Raw genomic sequence first — 16,214 nt, forward strand, 5'->3', positions numbered from 1 at the left:
TACTGTTCAACCCTATAACTTATAACACAGAAGACTCTGAAGAATATTTCACTCTGAAGAATGAGATGTTTATTCTAAATTATCAGCAATACTTATGGAAAGCACGCTTAATTAACATAGTAAATGTGATGCTAGCTTAGGATGTTATCAACTCTGATAAAACCCACCAAAAATTATATGTTTCTATAAATTTCAAACAGCAATTCAGGTATAGAGAGGAAAGGAATGATAGAGAGGATTCCTGATAATAGACATTAAAATATTTGTTTATACAAGTTACTTGCTCTGGTGTCATTAGCTGCTTCCCAGCGACACTCATAGGAATTCAGAACTGAAAGGGCTGATGTGATCATTAACAACAAGGACAGTTTTCTGCAAGTGTCAACAACCATTAAGGACAAAAGAGATCACAGAGCATCTGCTGCCCTAATGTCCTTGTTAATACAGCACCCCCACAAGCCTGTATTAATATAAAAGCCTTCATACTCCTCGGTTATCTTCTAAAATTTGTCATTATGAGGAAGAGATGTTATTCTTTACTACATTGACAGACTAATAAAAAGCATAAGAACAGGAACAGTCTGACTGGAAAAGAAAGAAACCAGTACCTTTGAAAAGAAAATGTTATGATTCTTCCATTAAAAGAAAAAAAAGTTGAAGTTTGCAACTGTGATGGCAAATGTCTTTGTGAATGAGAAGCAAAGTCCATTTTACATCCATCATAGGAGGACCAGAGATCCAACTGTCAGCTCCATACATGGGACCATCTGCTCCTTCCAACCTCCAAGATAATTCATGATGTTTTGTGGCAGTCTGGCAAGATCAAGCAGAAGGTGGATTATTCCAGTGATTTTGAGTGAACGGTGGCTTTAATCTCAGATATCCATAGTCCCTGGGTATTCCTCCTTCTGCTCCTTATGACTTTATTTTCAGAAAAGAACAATCAACTAAGTTAACAGCCAGATGACTTAATTTCTTCTGTATGCAAATGCTGCTTAATTCCTTTGAGGCAAGAACATTATTTATTTCATTAAGCTAATATAAAGTCTGTCCCTTTTACCTTATGGTACCAGTCCGTATCTCAAGGCTCATTGTACCTCTGGTTATTTTACATGCCTTCTATTACCCGCTGTTATTATTGTACATCCAAGTGTGTATTTGTGTTCTCTACTTAGTACTCAGCCATTTTGTTCCAGGAAATAAATTATTGCTAACTTGTCTACCTTGCCATGACTGCATCCTCTGGCATGTTGTTCATATATGTGTATGGATGTGGGTAGTGTCCTTTCTGTTTATTGTACTCAATGAAAGATCAGATGTGTATCTAATATTCTGCATGATCAGATGTGTTACCAGTATTCCAATATATGTATGGTAACAGCTCCTTTCTCCACAGAACATTGGAGGGACAGAGAAATTCTAAATTACTTCTTCATGCTGTTGTACAGACTTTCCAAAATGTAGTTATTTAACAGCTTATTGGATGGGCTTCCTGAAACAGAACATTAATGCCTTAACCCATGCTACTTCATTTTACATTCTCAGTACAGGGCAGGATTAGGATCTTCCAGGATGAAAAGCAGCAAGTAATTCCACCTATCACTGTTCAGAGTAATAGCACTGTCATCAGGTTCAAAAGGAATTTAATTGTTTGGCTGCGCGATATTACCATTCTTTTCACTCATCTGTCCCAAGCTATACAGTCACCTCTGAAGAACATATTCAGCTTCATCTGATCAGAACTTCTTGTGATTTTTCCTCTGAATGTACAGCAATGTTCCAAGACCTCCAGAACTATAGTTCTCAAGAACAATTGGTCCAAGGAAACATTAGCCTCAGCTCCCATAGCTCTTGCTAAAAAAAAAAACATCTAGTGCTGTTTATTTTTACCCTTCATCTATCACTTTTGAACAGCAAATTTTTGATAACTTACTTGTTCCATAGAATGCATTACAGACTTCTAATAGATGATCTATCTTATATTAATATTCATGTCTTTATTTTTCTTCTTTCTCAAAAATTTAAATTTGGTACTTTAAAAAGATACAAAACATCTACATTTAAAATCATGTTCGCTCATCAGTGTTTAATGAGCTTTTCTACGCTCTGATCTGTTCCATCAACTCCTACATCTTTGCTCACTTTCATATTTTCTCCCCCATTTTTCATAATATGAATTAAAAATGTATAAATCAGGCTCTCTCTGAAACAGGAATATATTAAATCTTTTTTTTTTTTTTAATGAAATGTGATGAATCAGAAGAAAGTGCCTAATACACTATGTTTGCCATAATATGTGTCTTATAATTTACACCATTCTTGAGAAGAACCTGTAGTGCAAATACTATTTATATATTTGCACAATTCCTACCCCAGCATAGCCATGGACCTGACACCTGCTGTGAGTTAAGAAAAGACACTTTCTCGTTTCACACTGACTATGAAGGTACAGGTCAGAAAGATATCTTGCTAGTTTTCACATTAGGAACAAACCTAGATTGCAAAAAAGCTCACATTCAAAGTCTTCCTGTCTTCACACCCAGGTTAAAAACTCTGTGCTCATTTGCCAGGACTGGTGACACCTGGGCCTACTAGATATGTTTGGCTTCCAGGTATGTAGGCACTTCAGCTGCCACTTGTCTTGCATCCTTCATGGAACTGCGATCTGCAGGGTGCAGGTACAGGCAGCCTGCAGTACCCACATCCCTAGCCTCCGATGAGTCAGAGCCGTTTTTATGTGGCTACAGTCTCAAGCTCTTTCATTCACATATTCTGGTCTCAGAAGGATGAGGCAAGCTACTTGCATAGGTTCCTCAGAGACATCCAGTCCCTTTGAGAGAAGTTGATACACAGGACAATAGGGTCCCAGGGTCTGCAACCCTCTTGAGCCAGAAACAGTGGAGCTCAAATGGAGATCAGTATTGATCACAACATGAGACATTTCATGAAAGCCAAGTGGAATACTTCACTCACTCTCTGTGGTATAAGACATTTTTCTCAGTCCTGGTAACAGGCGTGTTACGCTCACAAGGATGAACTCATGCAGTTAGAAGGGCAGAATCACCTAGCTCTTAATGGGAGGAGATCTTTCCCAAAACTGACCCACCTCTCATTTTTCAATTCTGAGTCTCAAGGGCAACTGACAATTAAGCCCCAAGGGATGAAAAAGGCAACTCAGTTTGGAGTTTCAGTGGATACTAAAAAAGACAGACACAAAAAGATTGTTTTGGCATGCTACTATTTACTTGTACTCTCACCTCTGGTAACCTCTCTCTTCCAGTGGTGATAATTACCTACCTTTCTTTCCATGTCATAATGACTAAAAATCTTAACTTTTCTTCCCTTGCTAACATCCCTCTCTGCTCCAAAGGTGCCAATCATCCTTTCGTCTCAAATTTTATACTGGATTAACATAATTAACTTAAATTCAATTGTTCTCAGTTTGGTCTTATCTTGAAGAGTGATGCTGTTCCTCCTTCAGAGCTCAAGAAGGGCTGATGTGTTTGAAAGCCTGGGTGTTTTTGCAAATTCTATCAGCATAAAAATAAAAAATACTACCAATTTCTGCAAACTTTGCCTCCATAAAGCCCTGAAAGTCTTTCAGTAATGTGATATTTACATGTCTGACCTTTAAAATGACTGGTCTGGCTCAGTCTCTGAGGACTTCCTTAATGCTACAAGCATATCAAAATATGGTGCACATTAACAAAGCAATGAAATGGCCTAAAAAGCTTTTAAGATGGATGGTCTAAGCTGGGAGCTGTTTAGAAAAGAAAGGAAAAAAAAAAAAAAGGTTTAAAGACTTTACCCCAGAGCAGAGCATATGAAAATTCTCAGAAAGACTCAGCTGTGTGTATCACTCACTAGGGATACATGCCAAATGCACTGATTCTGCATAACATGGGTACAGATAGGCTGTCTCCATATATATTGCAAGTAGCAATGGGGACAGGCAGGAGACAGCTTATATGACATAAAGTTTAAGGTTGGTAAACAGAGGAACAGACATTCAACTACATAAGTACAGCCAAGAAATAGTTGACAAAGTAGTTCAAAAAATGACGAGACTTTATATTTTGTTTCAGGTCAATATAATATAGAAGGGTGTGTGGCTGACAGTAATTGTGGCATTCACTATTATGGGACTAATTTGTCTTTCAGTAGCAATGACAAACTGAAGTAATGAAGAAAAGATTTTAAACAGTAGAACCAGTTGTTAAACCCAATAATGAAATTAAAGGAGATTATGGGAGTGTATTTAATATAAATTTGTAGAGACAGGCAGAATACTGTTATCTGTCCCTAAAGGCTCATCCTGTTGTCTGTGATGTGTGAAGTCACAGGCAGAACCAAGGAAACAAGAAAAGATTTTACTATAGTTGAGGTTGGTACATTCTGCATCAGGTCTGCTGAACACCATCAAATGTTTTAGTAGTGGATGAATGAGGATCCATTTTCAAAAGCACTACATTTGGCAAACTGTAAAGCTAAGTTTACACAATCAAAGCTGCCTGAAGCATAGTAGCAGATGGCATTACAGACAGATGCTAGGAAAGAAAGTGTTATTTTCTGCAAACATACACAAGCACTGAAAAGCTGTTTAGATGAAAAGGTTATTCCATTATGTACAAGTTGCTTGTTGTTTTTTCAAGAACAGGACCACAAACTTAAACTTTTCTTTTTCCTTGACAAATGACTAAGACAAAATAAGACCATGTTTTAATTTATGCACTCAGAAAAGGTACTAGGAGAGCAAAAATGAACAACTTAGTTTTGATTTGTCTTAATTTTTTTCTCTCTCCCTCTTTTTTTTAACATTAAAACCTTGTATTAGGAAGAAAGACTGTCTTCCTGTGTTTAACAGTACTAGCTTATGTCTTTTTTTTTTTTTTTAAGGCTGCCAAATACAAGAATACAAATGGGGTAGATTTCAAATGTTGTAGAATATTTCTTTTTCTAGGTAACATCCCTATCTGCTACAGAACTTTACATGTAGAGCTGTTCATTATTTCTCTTTTGAAAGAGACATTACAACTAAAACTGTACTGAAATGGGAGTCAAAATTTTCTACAGAATGAAGACTCAGAATGACTTCAGCACAAAATATTGTATTTCTTTTCTAAAAGTTGAATTACTTGCACAATTGCATATTGTTATACATATATATTTACGTTAAATTGGTCTGTATTTCAAATTTATCATTAACATACATCATACAAAACTGTACTCTTTTTCATTGAAGAATGAAGTTGGAACAAATTTATTTTCCAAACTTTCTTAATGTAATCCCCGTGAAATACTCTGAATTTAAAAATCTGCATTTTCTGATAGAAGAGAGTTCCTTAGTATTGTTCATTGGACAAGATGGATACTTCATAGCAGTAATTTGGTGGTTATTTTTCAAAGCTTTATGTGAAGACATCTATTCTTCTCCTTCTGCTTCTTCCTTCAGAACATGCAAAAATAAATAAATGTGAGTGTACAGACAGAAACTTAAGACTATTAACCTACCCATCTGTCCAATCTCCATTCAGGTAACAGATGATTTTAAAAGTAGTTCCTCCCATGAAATACATCTCTGACTCTCAGAAGAAATCACTTCTGTTTTTAACAGCCATGTCTCTAAGTGCAGCTCTTACTGATGAGTGCAATGTTTTAGAGCAAACTCATGAAAACCTGGCCCCTCTCTTTCAGGGTCTCAAAGGAGCAACCTTTCCCCTCTTGCTAACTCACACACTGTGTAAGCATTTAGTTATTGGCTAAAGGGTGTTCAGTGACAAAAAGCCATCATGCATGTTTTAGTTTGTCTTCCAAGCTTGCCATTTTACAACAGAATGATGAAAATACAATGCCAAGTTCCTTCAGTGGGCTGCTAGTTTTAACACAAGCTGAAGTAGTACAGCTAAATTTTCCATGAAGTAACTAGTCAGTTTAATTATAAAATGTACTAATTGTGGGTTTTGGTCACAATAAGTAGGAGAGATAAAATTAAAACTTCAACCAAACCTAAAGCACTGTTAGGAAAGGCATAGAATAACAGTGCTTCTCATTATTAAAAGGTATCACCATTTAGAAAATTAAGCATTTGGTACTCTTAAAAGCACCAGCAGAACAGTCTGACTTTCACATTCATCTACCTTACTGGTATATTTTAACATTTTTTCTTGTAAATACCGCTGCAAAAAGAATATTTAGACAGTTTCAGCCTATGTGGTGAGATTTAAATGGTCATTCCATCAGTCGGTGTCTCTTCTTCTGGTAGTAATTGTCAGGTGATAAACAGGTCTTAAATCTTTCTAAGGTAAACGTCACTAAGCAATGGTCAAGATGAATCAATGCCAGTACAATTAAGCAGAGGAATGTATAAGATTTACTCATTATGGGAGCAAAGCAAGTCTCCTGGTTAATATACGAAAGATGACTCAGAAATACAAAAGGCATTTTTAGAGCAAGTGAGTTATGCAAGTCTGAAGTATCATTCTTGAGAAGACATATGAGTTAACCAACCAACCATAAATTCAGCGTTAAAATATCAATTTGCATTGTTTGCTAATTTACCTTAAGGTACTTAGAAGTGTGTCAGAAGCAGATATCTTAAGGTGAATATTTTAGCATCTCTATAGCAGATGTTTGGCTTTCATAAACCAAGCATAAAGTTTACATTTAAAATAAAATCAGGTGTGCCTCATCCACAGACTAATTGCACTGTAAGGCAAAAACAGCAAGTTCCTCTTCACAGAATTACCAAAGACATCATCCTAGAACTAGATCTGGCTACTTAATAATGTTCATTAGGTGGGAACTGTTCCCAGAGCAGTCTATTAAAGCCATTTTCAAGCCACCTTATGCTAGATTGGGAAGGGGTTAGCATATGTCCAAACAAAAATTTTAAAAACATTTTTCTGTTCCCCGAAGGGAAATGAAATGAACACACCTGAATTTTCTTACACATGACATGAGAATACAGTACAAAGATACGAAAAAAAAAAAAGTTCATTGTCCATGAACAATTCTGTAATGAAAAATTCTTTTTTTGTTGTTCAATCAGATAGCAACCCTCAACATAATCAATCTCCCACTGACTCTGTATCAATGTACAGAATTAGAAGGAAGAGTGGAGAAAAATGTATTTAAATGTATTTTTATGAATAAAGGAGATGAAATCGTTTCATCAGTTTTTGTAACACAGTTTACTTGCTTTCAGACAACACGAGCAATCTCCACTTTGAGCAATTCTTCTCAACATGGGAAAAGAATATCTTTCAGTTCCTAAGGACAACATACACCTACATGAGTGCTCACTCAAGTATCCAAGCTTTGATGTGCTCAGGCTTCTGGTCAGCAGTCATGTAGGACAAGAAGCAAGTTTTCAGAACAAACATGGTAAGAACATTTCATGTGCTGAAAGGCATACTCATAAAATGTTATATAAAACATAATGAGTTTTCTTAGCAGCTATGGTGGAGATAAGAGCCAACTTTTCCAACCTTCAAAATACAGTCTACAAATAAATATATGTGAACTTCCCTTCTCACCTCTCTGCCCTCTCCTTTCAGCCACAGGACACTCACCTGAGAAGCAACACAGACAGGAATCTTTCATATAAACACAAGCCATCTAATACCAACTAAGTCTCCCTAGCTTTCCATTTGGCCTACAACTTTCTCTCCAAAAGGATACAGACTGTAGGATCCGTGGATTGTCTACAGCCTTATGAATGTTTTGGGTGCCCCAAAGCATCTCGGATAGTACTAGACTCTCACAAATAAGCACCTGAATATTACCTCATGATTTGCGAGGGAAAAATCCCAGGAGTAACATGAGAATACTTTGTCTGCAGGAACATCATCTTCACGTGTTTTTTTTCCTCTCACCAACTGATTCATACTTTGGCCTTGGCCAGGAGACAGCAACACTGCATAATAAGTCAATGGTAATACACATCCTCCATTTCTAAGTCCTTTGTGAACTGAATTTCCAACACAGTCTGGAGATGTCTCAGCACAGCTCTTTCCAAATCACACCCAGTTGCAATTGTGCCAAGGAGCTGCCATCCTGCACCCTAGTGTTGTCAGAATATAGGAACACCCAGACCCTACATGTACTTCCTTTCCTTCAAGCAAAAAGTGCAGTACCTCCCAAATTACAGTGTCAGCTGGGACCAGAGACAGTGCTGAAACTTCCAGGAGGACAAAAGCCAAATAAGAGCAATTTGAATTACAGAATAAAAATTACAAGATATAGAAAGTGTAGCTGAAGGTTCTCTCATAAATTAATCTCTAGAAACAGGAACAAAACATTGTTTATAGTAATATTTGAAGTACAAAGAAAACTGCATTAAAATGTATCCTAGAATATACTCCCAGACCCTTGCTTTTCTCAGAATTGCTATTTGCTGATAGGACAGCTTTTGTGCTGGACTCTCCTTCCTGTAGATGAAGCTGGTAAAGAGACAATTAATACATTTAAGAATTACAAACAGTTGTAATTAAAATATGAAAAATGATAGTCTAGAATTCACAAAACAGGGTAGTATCTTTTTATATAAATTTTATATAAGATATGTATTCTAGTGATAATTGTAACATACAATCCTCCCTGTATCCCACAAGGAACCATGTTAGAAAACTGATGGATTGTATTTACTGTAGGACTAATTTTCTAGGTCTCATTTGCACTGTATCCTTCCTCCAATAGTGAATTATGGAAGCATTTAACTTAGTATTTTGAAATTTGTTTGCTCATGTCAAGTACCACTATGAATGCAAGTAATATTAATCAAGTATACATTCAAACAGCAGCCTGTCATAGAATCATAGAATCATAGGATATCCCGAGTTGGAACGGACCCATAAGGATCATCAAGTCCAACTCCTGGCACCGCACAGGTCTGCCCAAAAGTTCAGACCATGTGACTAAGTGCACAGTCCAATCTCTTCTTAAATTCAGACAGGCTTGGTGCAGTGACTACTTCACTGGGGAGCAGTGACTACTTCACTGGGGAGCTCCAGTGTGCGACCACCCTCTCGGTGAAGAACCTCTTCCTGATGTCCAGCCTAAACTTTCCCTGCCTCAGCTTAACACCATTCCCACGGGTCCTGTCACTGGTGATAACGGAGAATAGGTCACCTGCCTCTCCACTCCTCCTCGTGAGGAAGCCGTAGATCGCGATGAGGTCCCCCCTCAGCCTCCTCTTCTCCAGGCTGAACACGCCAAGTGACCTCAGCCGCTCCTCATATGTCTTCCCCTCTAGGTCCTTCACCATCTTCATCGCCCTCCTCTGGACACTCTCCAACAGTTTCACATCCTTTTTGTACTGTGATGCCCAGAACTGCACACAGTACTGGAGGTGAGGCCGCACCAGCGCAGAGTAGAGCGCTGCAGAGTAGAGTCAAGACAGAGTTCATCACATTTTTTGCTGAATGTACATACACACTCCTATGAGGGCAGGCAAGGGGGTGGGAGGTGTCCCAGTTTTGGCTGGGAACAAGTTAATTTTCTTCCTAGTAATTGGTGTGGATGAAAATAATATCGATGGCACACGGATGTTTTAGATGCTGCTGAGCAGTGCTTACACCAAGTCAAAGAATTTTGATTTCTCCTGCAGCCCTGCCAGTGAGGAGGCTGGGAGTGCACAAGAAGCTGGGAGGGGACAGAACCAGGACAGCTGACCCAAACTGGCCAAAGGGATATCCCATACCACACAACACCATGCAGAACAATAAATGCTGGGGGGAGCTGGTGAGGCAGGTTGCTGCTGTTGTTCAGAGACTGGCTGAGCGTCAGTCAGCTGGTGGTGAGCAGTTGTGCTGTGCATCACTTGTTTTGTGCATTCTTTTTTTTTTTTTCCTCTTTCTTTCCTACTTAACTGTCCTTATCTATTAAAAAAAAAAATACTCTTTTACTTTTTTTTTTCTTTCTTTCCCAATTCTCAGGTCTCTCCTCAGTCCCACTTGCAGGGTTGAGGGCATGTGGAGGAGTGGGTGAATGTCAGCGTGGTGCTTATCTGGCTGCTGGGTTAAACTGCAACAAGGGGGGACACAGCTGGGACAGCTTATCCCATCTAATCAAAGGGATATTTCATATAGTATGACAACATGCTCAGCAATAAAATTTCAGGGAAAGGAAGGGGAAGGGGTTAAGGTGTTTGTCTTCCCAAGTAACTGTTACACATACTGATTTCTTACTTTGCAAGAAAGCTGCTATACATCTACCTACTAAGGGGACATAAAGAATAAATTCCTTATATTGCTTTCTTCCACGCACAGATTTACTTCTACTTATTAAACTCTTTATATTGAACCACAATTTTTTTCTCATTCTTTCCTTCCCAGTTTTCTCTCCCAATTACTGCAGGGAAACAGTGAGCAACTGCGTAAGCGCTTAGCTGTCAGCTGGAGTTAAACCACCATAGTCATAAATCTAAGGGCTTTTAAATAGAGCAAAACAAATTAAAAAAAAAATCTTCTCATGTTTCATGTGATATTTACATAAATGTCATGAATTTGGAGGGAGGAGATAAAAGGTTCTTGATTTCCTGTATAAAGGTGCAGCATACTGAAGAAACATTTTCAACACTGCATACTGAAATGAAACTTACTGGACAACAAAAGCCAGACTCGGTAACACCATATGTGAATGTTCAAAACCCATTTGAGTCAGCCACAATGCCATCAGGTCACAAGTTACACATGATTTCCTCTGGATAGACCACTGTTTGAGTAACCTCATAAAGCTGTTCTTTGTAATTCAGGAGAAAAGCTAACCACCCTGAAGAATGCAATCTGCTCAGACACCCCAGGAAAGCACAGAAGAACAGCTCTACCCATCTGTGGGGACTGCTGCCCTTCAGAGGTGACACACAGGACACGTCAGAAGGCACCGAGGGACGCCTGGGGAGAGGTGTGCTCTGCCTCCCATCCAGCAAAGCAAGCATAGAAGCAGAAGCACATGCAACCTGTCCCTGCTAGATCCAGCTGGGAAATCTTTGGTAGATGCTCCCCCTCCTCCCTGCCCAGGCTTTTTGTTTTCTCTATCTGAGGTTAGGTTTTCCCTTTTCTCCTCTCAGCCAGGTATTACCTAGACATGGCAATTTTTTTCTGACAGAGATTTTAGTAAGAACATTCATATCCAAAAAGAAAATCTTAAATAGTTAAAAAAATAAATAAATAGAAGAATTCACAGTCAGATCTGGTCCCTCTCGTTCATTTTTTTTCCATTTTCACAGGTCACGTATTCAGGAAATAGCCACTGCATTGGCAAAAGCCCTTCTCATCTTGTCTCACCGTGGCAGCATCTCTCCACTGACACAATTCAAGAGTAGTGGAAGTGTGACAGTGGAGCTGCATTGAGAGCAAACCCATCTCGTTCTTCTGTCCTTTCCATCAGCCAAAGTAAGACAAACATGCACACACACAGATATATATCTATATATATAAATACATGCTTTCATATTGTTGCTGGATACCAAGCTTCAGGCCACGTACAAGAGAAAACACAGTTCTTCAGATAAAGGCAGGGAGGAAGCTTGGTAGGGAATGTATCAGGGATTGGAGTAAGATATCACCAGCAAAGGAAAGCTAAACGTCAGACACAGTGCCAGAAAAGACCAGAACTATACGTAGTCTCACCTCATCAAAATATGCTGTTAAACTTTTTGTTCAAAAAGCATTGCACAAGACAAATACAAACTAGCAAGACATTGGTTAAGACTCTTCTAAAATCTGATAACCCAAAATAGTACAGCTCCATATGTAGCTGGCTTGTGTTGTAATGTTGAGAAATAGCATAAAACAGTAAAGAAGATGAAGAACTTGGAAGTCTGTCATCAGTAGAGCAAGCCCAAATGTACAATCTTGCTCAGGCATCTTTCTCAGTCTGTTCTTCTCTGACAGTGTTTTCCATTTTGTGTAGCTGGGTGCTGACTGTTTTGTCTTTCCAGAATAAGTACTGCTGTTGAGGTAACCACTCATAACCACATCTCACGCACATTACTATCTTTGCTATCCACTTATTAAAATCTAACAGAACTTCCACACAGTTTACCTCATGTAGTCAGGCATGGCTCTCATCTTGCAGAACTGTTTTTATACATTGATGGGAATGTAATGGGAAAACAAGACAATGAGTCTAGAAGTGATCCCTGCCTTAAAACTGAAAAAAAGTTGTGATGCAACTAGCATTCAAAGCCTTATGCAGTCCCCACAGTTTCTCGAGTCGAAATCAATCAGAATGAAAGGACTTACTGCTGTCAAATAGTCTTTTGGTTAATTCTTATTTGCTATTGATTTTATCTCTTTCTGTTACACATTTTTTTGCTACAGTGTAAGTGAGCACAGGACTCTGCACCTTAGTGACCTTGCTCCCTAAGATGGAACTTTGCCTCTTATGGATTTTTTTTTTAGCAAATCAGATATTGGTGCCTAATTTTCTCACTTTAGTCCAGCAACTCATTTTCTCTTTCACTGACTAGATTTACATGCTTGTGCTAGGTTCTGTAAACCAGCACTGCCAGTTTCATTCCTTGTCAGTCTGGATCACAACCTCACCCGGCTGCTCTCTGCTCCTGAAACAGGATTTGTGGCTGAGAATACAATTTAGGGTATTTATCCCCAACTTGACTCCATTCTCATTCCTCAGGAATCATTTTCTTCCCACTGTGCTTATAAGCCTGAAATGCAGTTTAGGATTTTCAGGCCACCAAACAAATTTAAATTTAATTGTTTCATGAAATAGAGCTGCTCTCTTGAGGAAATACTGGCAGAAACCCTGCCTGTGATATTAAACAAGGATTTGGATGGGAGATTCAGAAACATGACTGCAATATGATCACAGTGTTAATATAAGTAATTGTTAGGCAAAGGAGAAAAATTTCCACTACCTTCAGAGCCCTTCTCATAGAATCATAGAATGGCCCAGGTTGGGAGGAACCTCAAAGATCACCTGGTTCTAACCCCCCACCATGGGCAGGGACACCTCCCACCAGATCAGGTTGCCCAAAGCCCCATCCAGCCTGGCCTGAACACCTCCAGGGATGGGGCATCCGCAGCTTCTCTGGGCAACCTGTTCCAGTGCCTCACCATGCTCTGGGTGAAGAATTTCTTCCTTATAGCTAATCTAAATCTACCCTCTTCTAGTATAAAATCATTCCCACTTGTCCTGTTATTATCTGGTTGAGCAAAAAGTTGCTCTCCATCTTTTTTATAAGCCCCCTTTAAGTTTGAAAAGCTGTAATGAGGTCACCCCGGGGCCTTTTCTTTAGGCTGAACATCTATGCAACATGAGAGGAGGCGGACTATTTGTTAGACAATGTAAACCCTTATTCCAACTGCTCTTTCTGGAATTCTCCACTTCTGAATGGATACTTCTTGCTGAAATTCCTAACTAATTCATTCCAACTGTTTTGCCACTACCATTGCTGGCTATACCACAGGCCAAGCTCAGCAGCACTTACAAGAAACCTTGCATGCGTGTTGTAAGGATCCTCAACCTTACAGTCCCCAGCCTTCCCTTTTCTGATGCTGACCTTGGCACCACATCTAATTTGAAAGTTTAACTCACTGAAGAAGGGAACCTGTTCTTGCCAACTGTGAAGCATGTTGCATACATCCTTAGTAGTGATATTAAACTATGGCTTGGTAGTTTGTGATGTCTCCCCACGCTTACCTGGTTTATGTGTTCACATCATCCCAGGTGTTATGTTTAGTACCATCCACTGCCACAGAAGCACATGCAGTCAGGAATAAATTCCTCCTTCACCCAACTTCAAATATCCAGTTTCAGTGCCTGAGGCAGAAGACGATTCCCTGTATGCCCAGTGGAGAGGATTTACTCAGGGTGTCTGATTTAACCCTGTTCTGTGACTTCTCCACTGGGATGTTGAAGTGGTTCAAACAGGAGTGGGAGAACATTTTATGCAAGGATGACTCAGCTTTAAACCACTTCTTCTGAGTTCCTCCATGAAAAAAAATGCTTGCCAACCAAAGAGAGAATGGATCATCACACTCTGCAGGAACCACAGGTGTGAAGAAGTTCCTCAGCTCCACATCATTTCCAGGCCTGCACTGAAGAACAGACATCTATGGCTCTCCCCAGAATGTTCATTCACACAGACATGGTTATCTGAGAGCTAACCTTAGCAAAAGTTTCCAGAGTTATTTGCATTACCCCATAAGAAGAGGAGACACAAGATGTCTCCTTCATCCTTCAGTCCAATGCTAGCAAGCCTAGAAGCTCCTCCTAGTTCACAGACCTTATCTCCCTTGAACTCAGACACCACCCCCTGTGAAGTGAGAGGTCAGAGCACAGAGATGGTCAGATGCATGAGTATACAGCCTTTCACAGTCATAACCACAGACATGAAAAGCTATCCTGATTAGCAAAGGCTGTCCTCATAAAACTAAGCTTGGTTTGTCCCCTCATTTTTGCTTGTCTGTCAGGGTTTTTATTTAAGCTGTAACTCCAGAAAGATGTCAATGTTTCCTGAATTTTCAGAGAAGTTGCCTACCTAACTCAGGGCTTCTGAACAATCCTTTTTTTAACCTTCACTGTTTATAAACATTTTCAAGTCTCAGCATCTCCTTAATCCACATGTTTTCCTTTTACCAGCAGTCCCTGCTGCACATTATCACACCTCAGTTAGGTATAGCTGAATAAAAGGCATAGCTAATTATTTAGCACAGCAAGTGCTGGGGCATCTTAGGGTAAGTAATGTATGAAGTCAGTTGTGTGTCAGCAGTATGTAATGTGAACATCTAGTTTTTTGCATGAGACCTTATTCCAGTACAGTAGTTACATCCATGGATACCTAGCAGTTTGCTAGACTAATCTCTGAAAGAGTTACTAGAAACTGCATAAAAACAGACCACAATTTCCACATAGGGGACAGAATGGTGACAGAATGTGAACTGGCAGCAAACCAAATATGAATGCAGAGTTTAGCTCAAAAATGCCCATGCTAAAGATCCCATGAAATGTCTCTGGGACACTCAGTGAGGAGTAAAACCCAAGGTACACATCTTTTTTCTTTTTTTTTTTTTTTCCCCTTCTGTCTGGAATTTAGCAGCATCTAACTTCAGACCCATGTATTCACATGAGATGAAATTATGGCTCATATCAGCTGTATCTCCACCCTCACACCATTTATTCTGACTTCTAAAATACACTAAGAAGACCATGGGGCGAAGCAAAGGCTGTTTTGATGCAGATTGCAGATGCTACAGTAGATATTCACCAATGCAGAGAACATCCCTTTCTGTTAGTTCTGGCAGAGAATGATCTCTGTAAAATCCTGATATCAAAGCTTAATGGAGAGTGAGAAAAGGAATAAATTTCTGAACCTGAGAATATGTCTCCACCTTCTTCCTATTGATTCTCTGATAGCACCTACATTCATCACCATTTCACATCAAGCCTGCTGCTCTTATGCTGACTCTTCTTATGGTTGTATGCTTTCTTGGTCTGGAGTCCCAAACAGTTCCTCTGGTAATATCATCTACTGTGAGAGAAAAATCCACCTGACACATCCTCCAACACCCTGGATATGTCCCAACTCTCTCGAAATCTGTATTATTTGGCAAAGTGTACACCAGGTCAAATGACCCCTGTAAAGGACAGAGGATGAGAAAAATGTGCTGTTACAGCTCTATTTGAAAACAGCCTGCCAGCTCTGGGAAGTAGAGAGCAGACTCATTATCCTCAAAATTGGATTCACATACTATCTTCTGCCCTCTTGCATTAGCATCAAGAAAATTCCCTTGTTTTGGTTCAGGAATAAGCCATCCAAACAGAGACAGACCCTTTCAGAATAGGAGAAAGAAAGGTGACCCTAATACTTATTATTTATAACAGAGACTGCAGCTATTTAGGCATGATATGTAGGCCACTGATCACAAATTACGGTTTAACCCACTTCTGGCATGAAAAATCATACTACTCAGTTTTTGAGCAGCCTATTTCTTAGTTAATGTTTTGGTATAAGGTGATACTCTGAAAAAAAAAAAAGGTTAAATATAGGTCACTTTAAATATATAACAGTATCTTTTGCAGAGAAAAAATGAATGACTTCATGTCATTCAGTGCTGTATTAAACACAATAGCATGAGAGAAAAAAAAAAGAAAAGAAAGAAAAAAGAAGAAAAGAAAAGAAAAAAGGGAAGGGAAGGGAAGGGAAGGGAAGGGAAGGGAAGGGAAGGGAAGGGAAGGGAAGGGAAGGG

The sequence above is a fragment of the Anser cygnoides genome, chromosome 1 (genome assembly GCF_040182565.1).
Source record: "Anser cygnoides isolate HZ-2024a breed goose chromosome 1, Taihu_goose_T2T_genome, whole genome shotgun sequence".
NCBI classification, from domain to species: domain Eukaryota; kingdom Metazoa; phylum Chordata; class Aves; order Anseriformes; family Anatidae; genus Anser; species Anser cygnoides.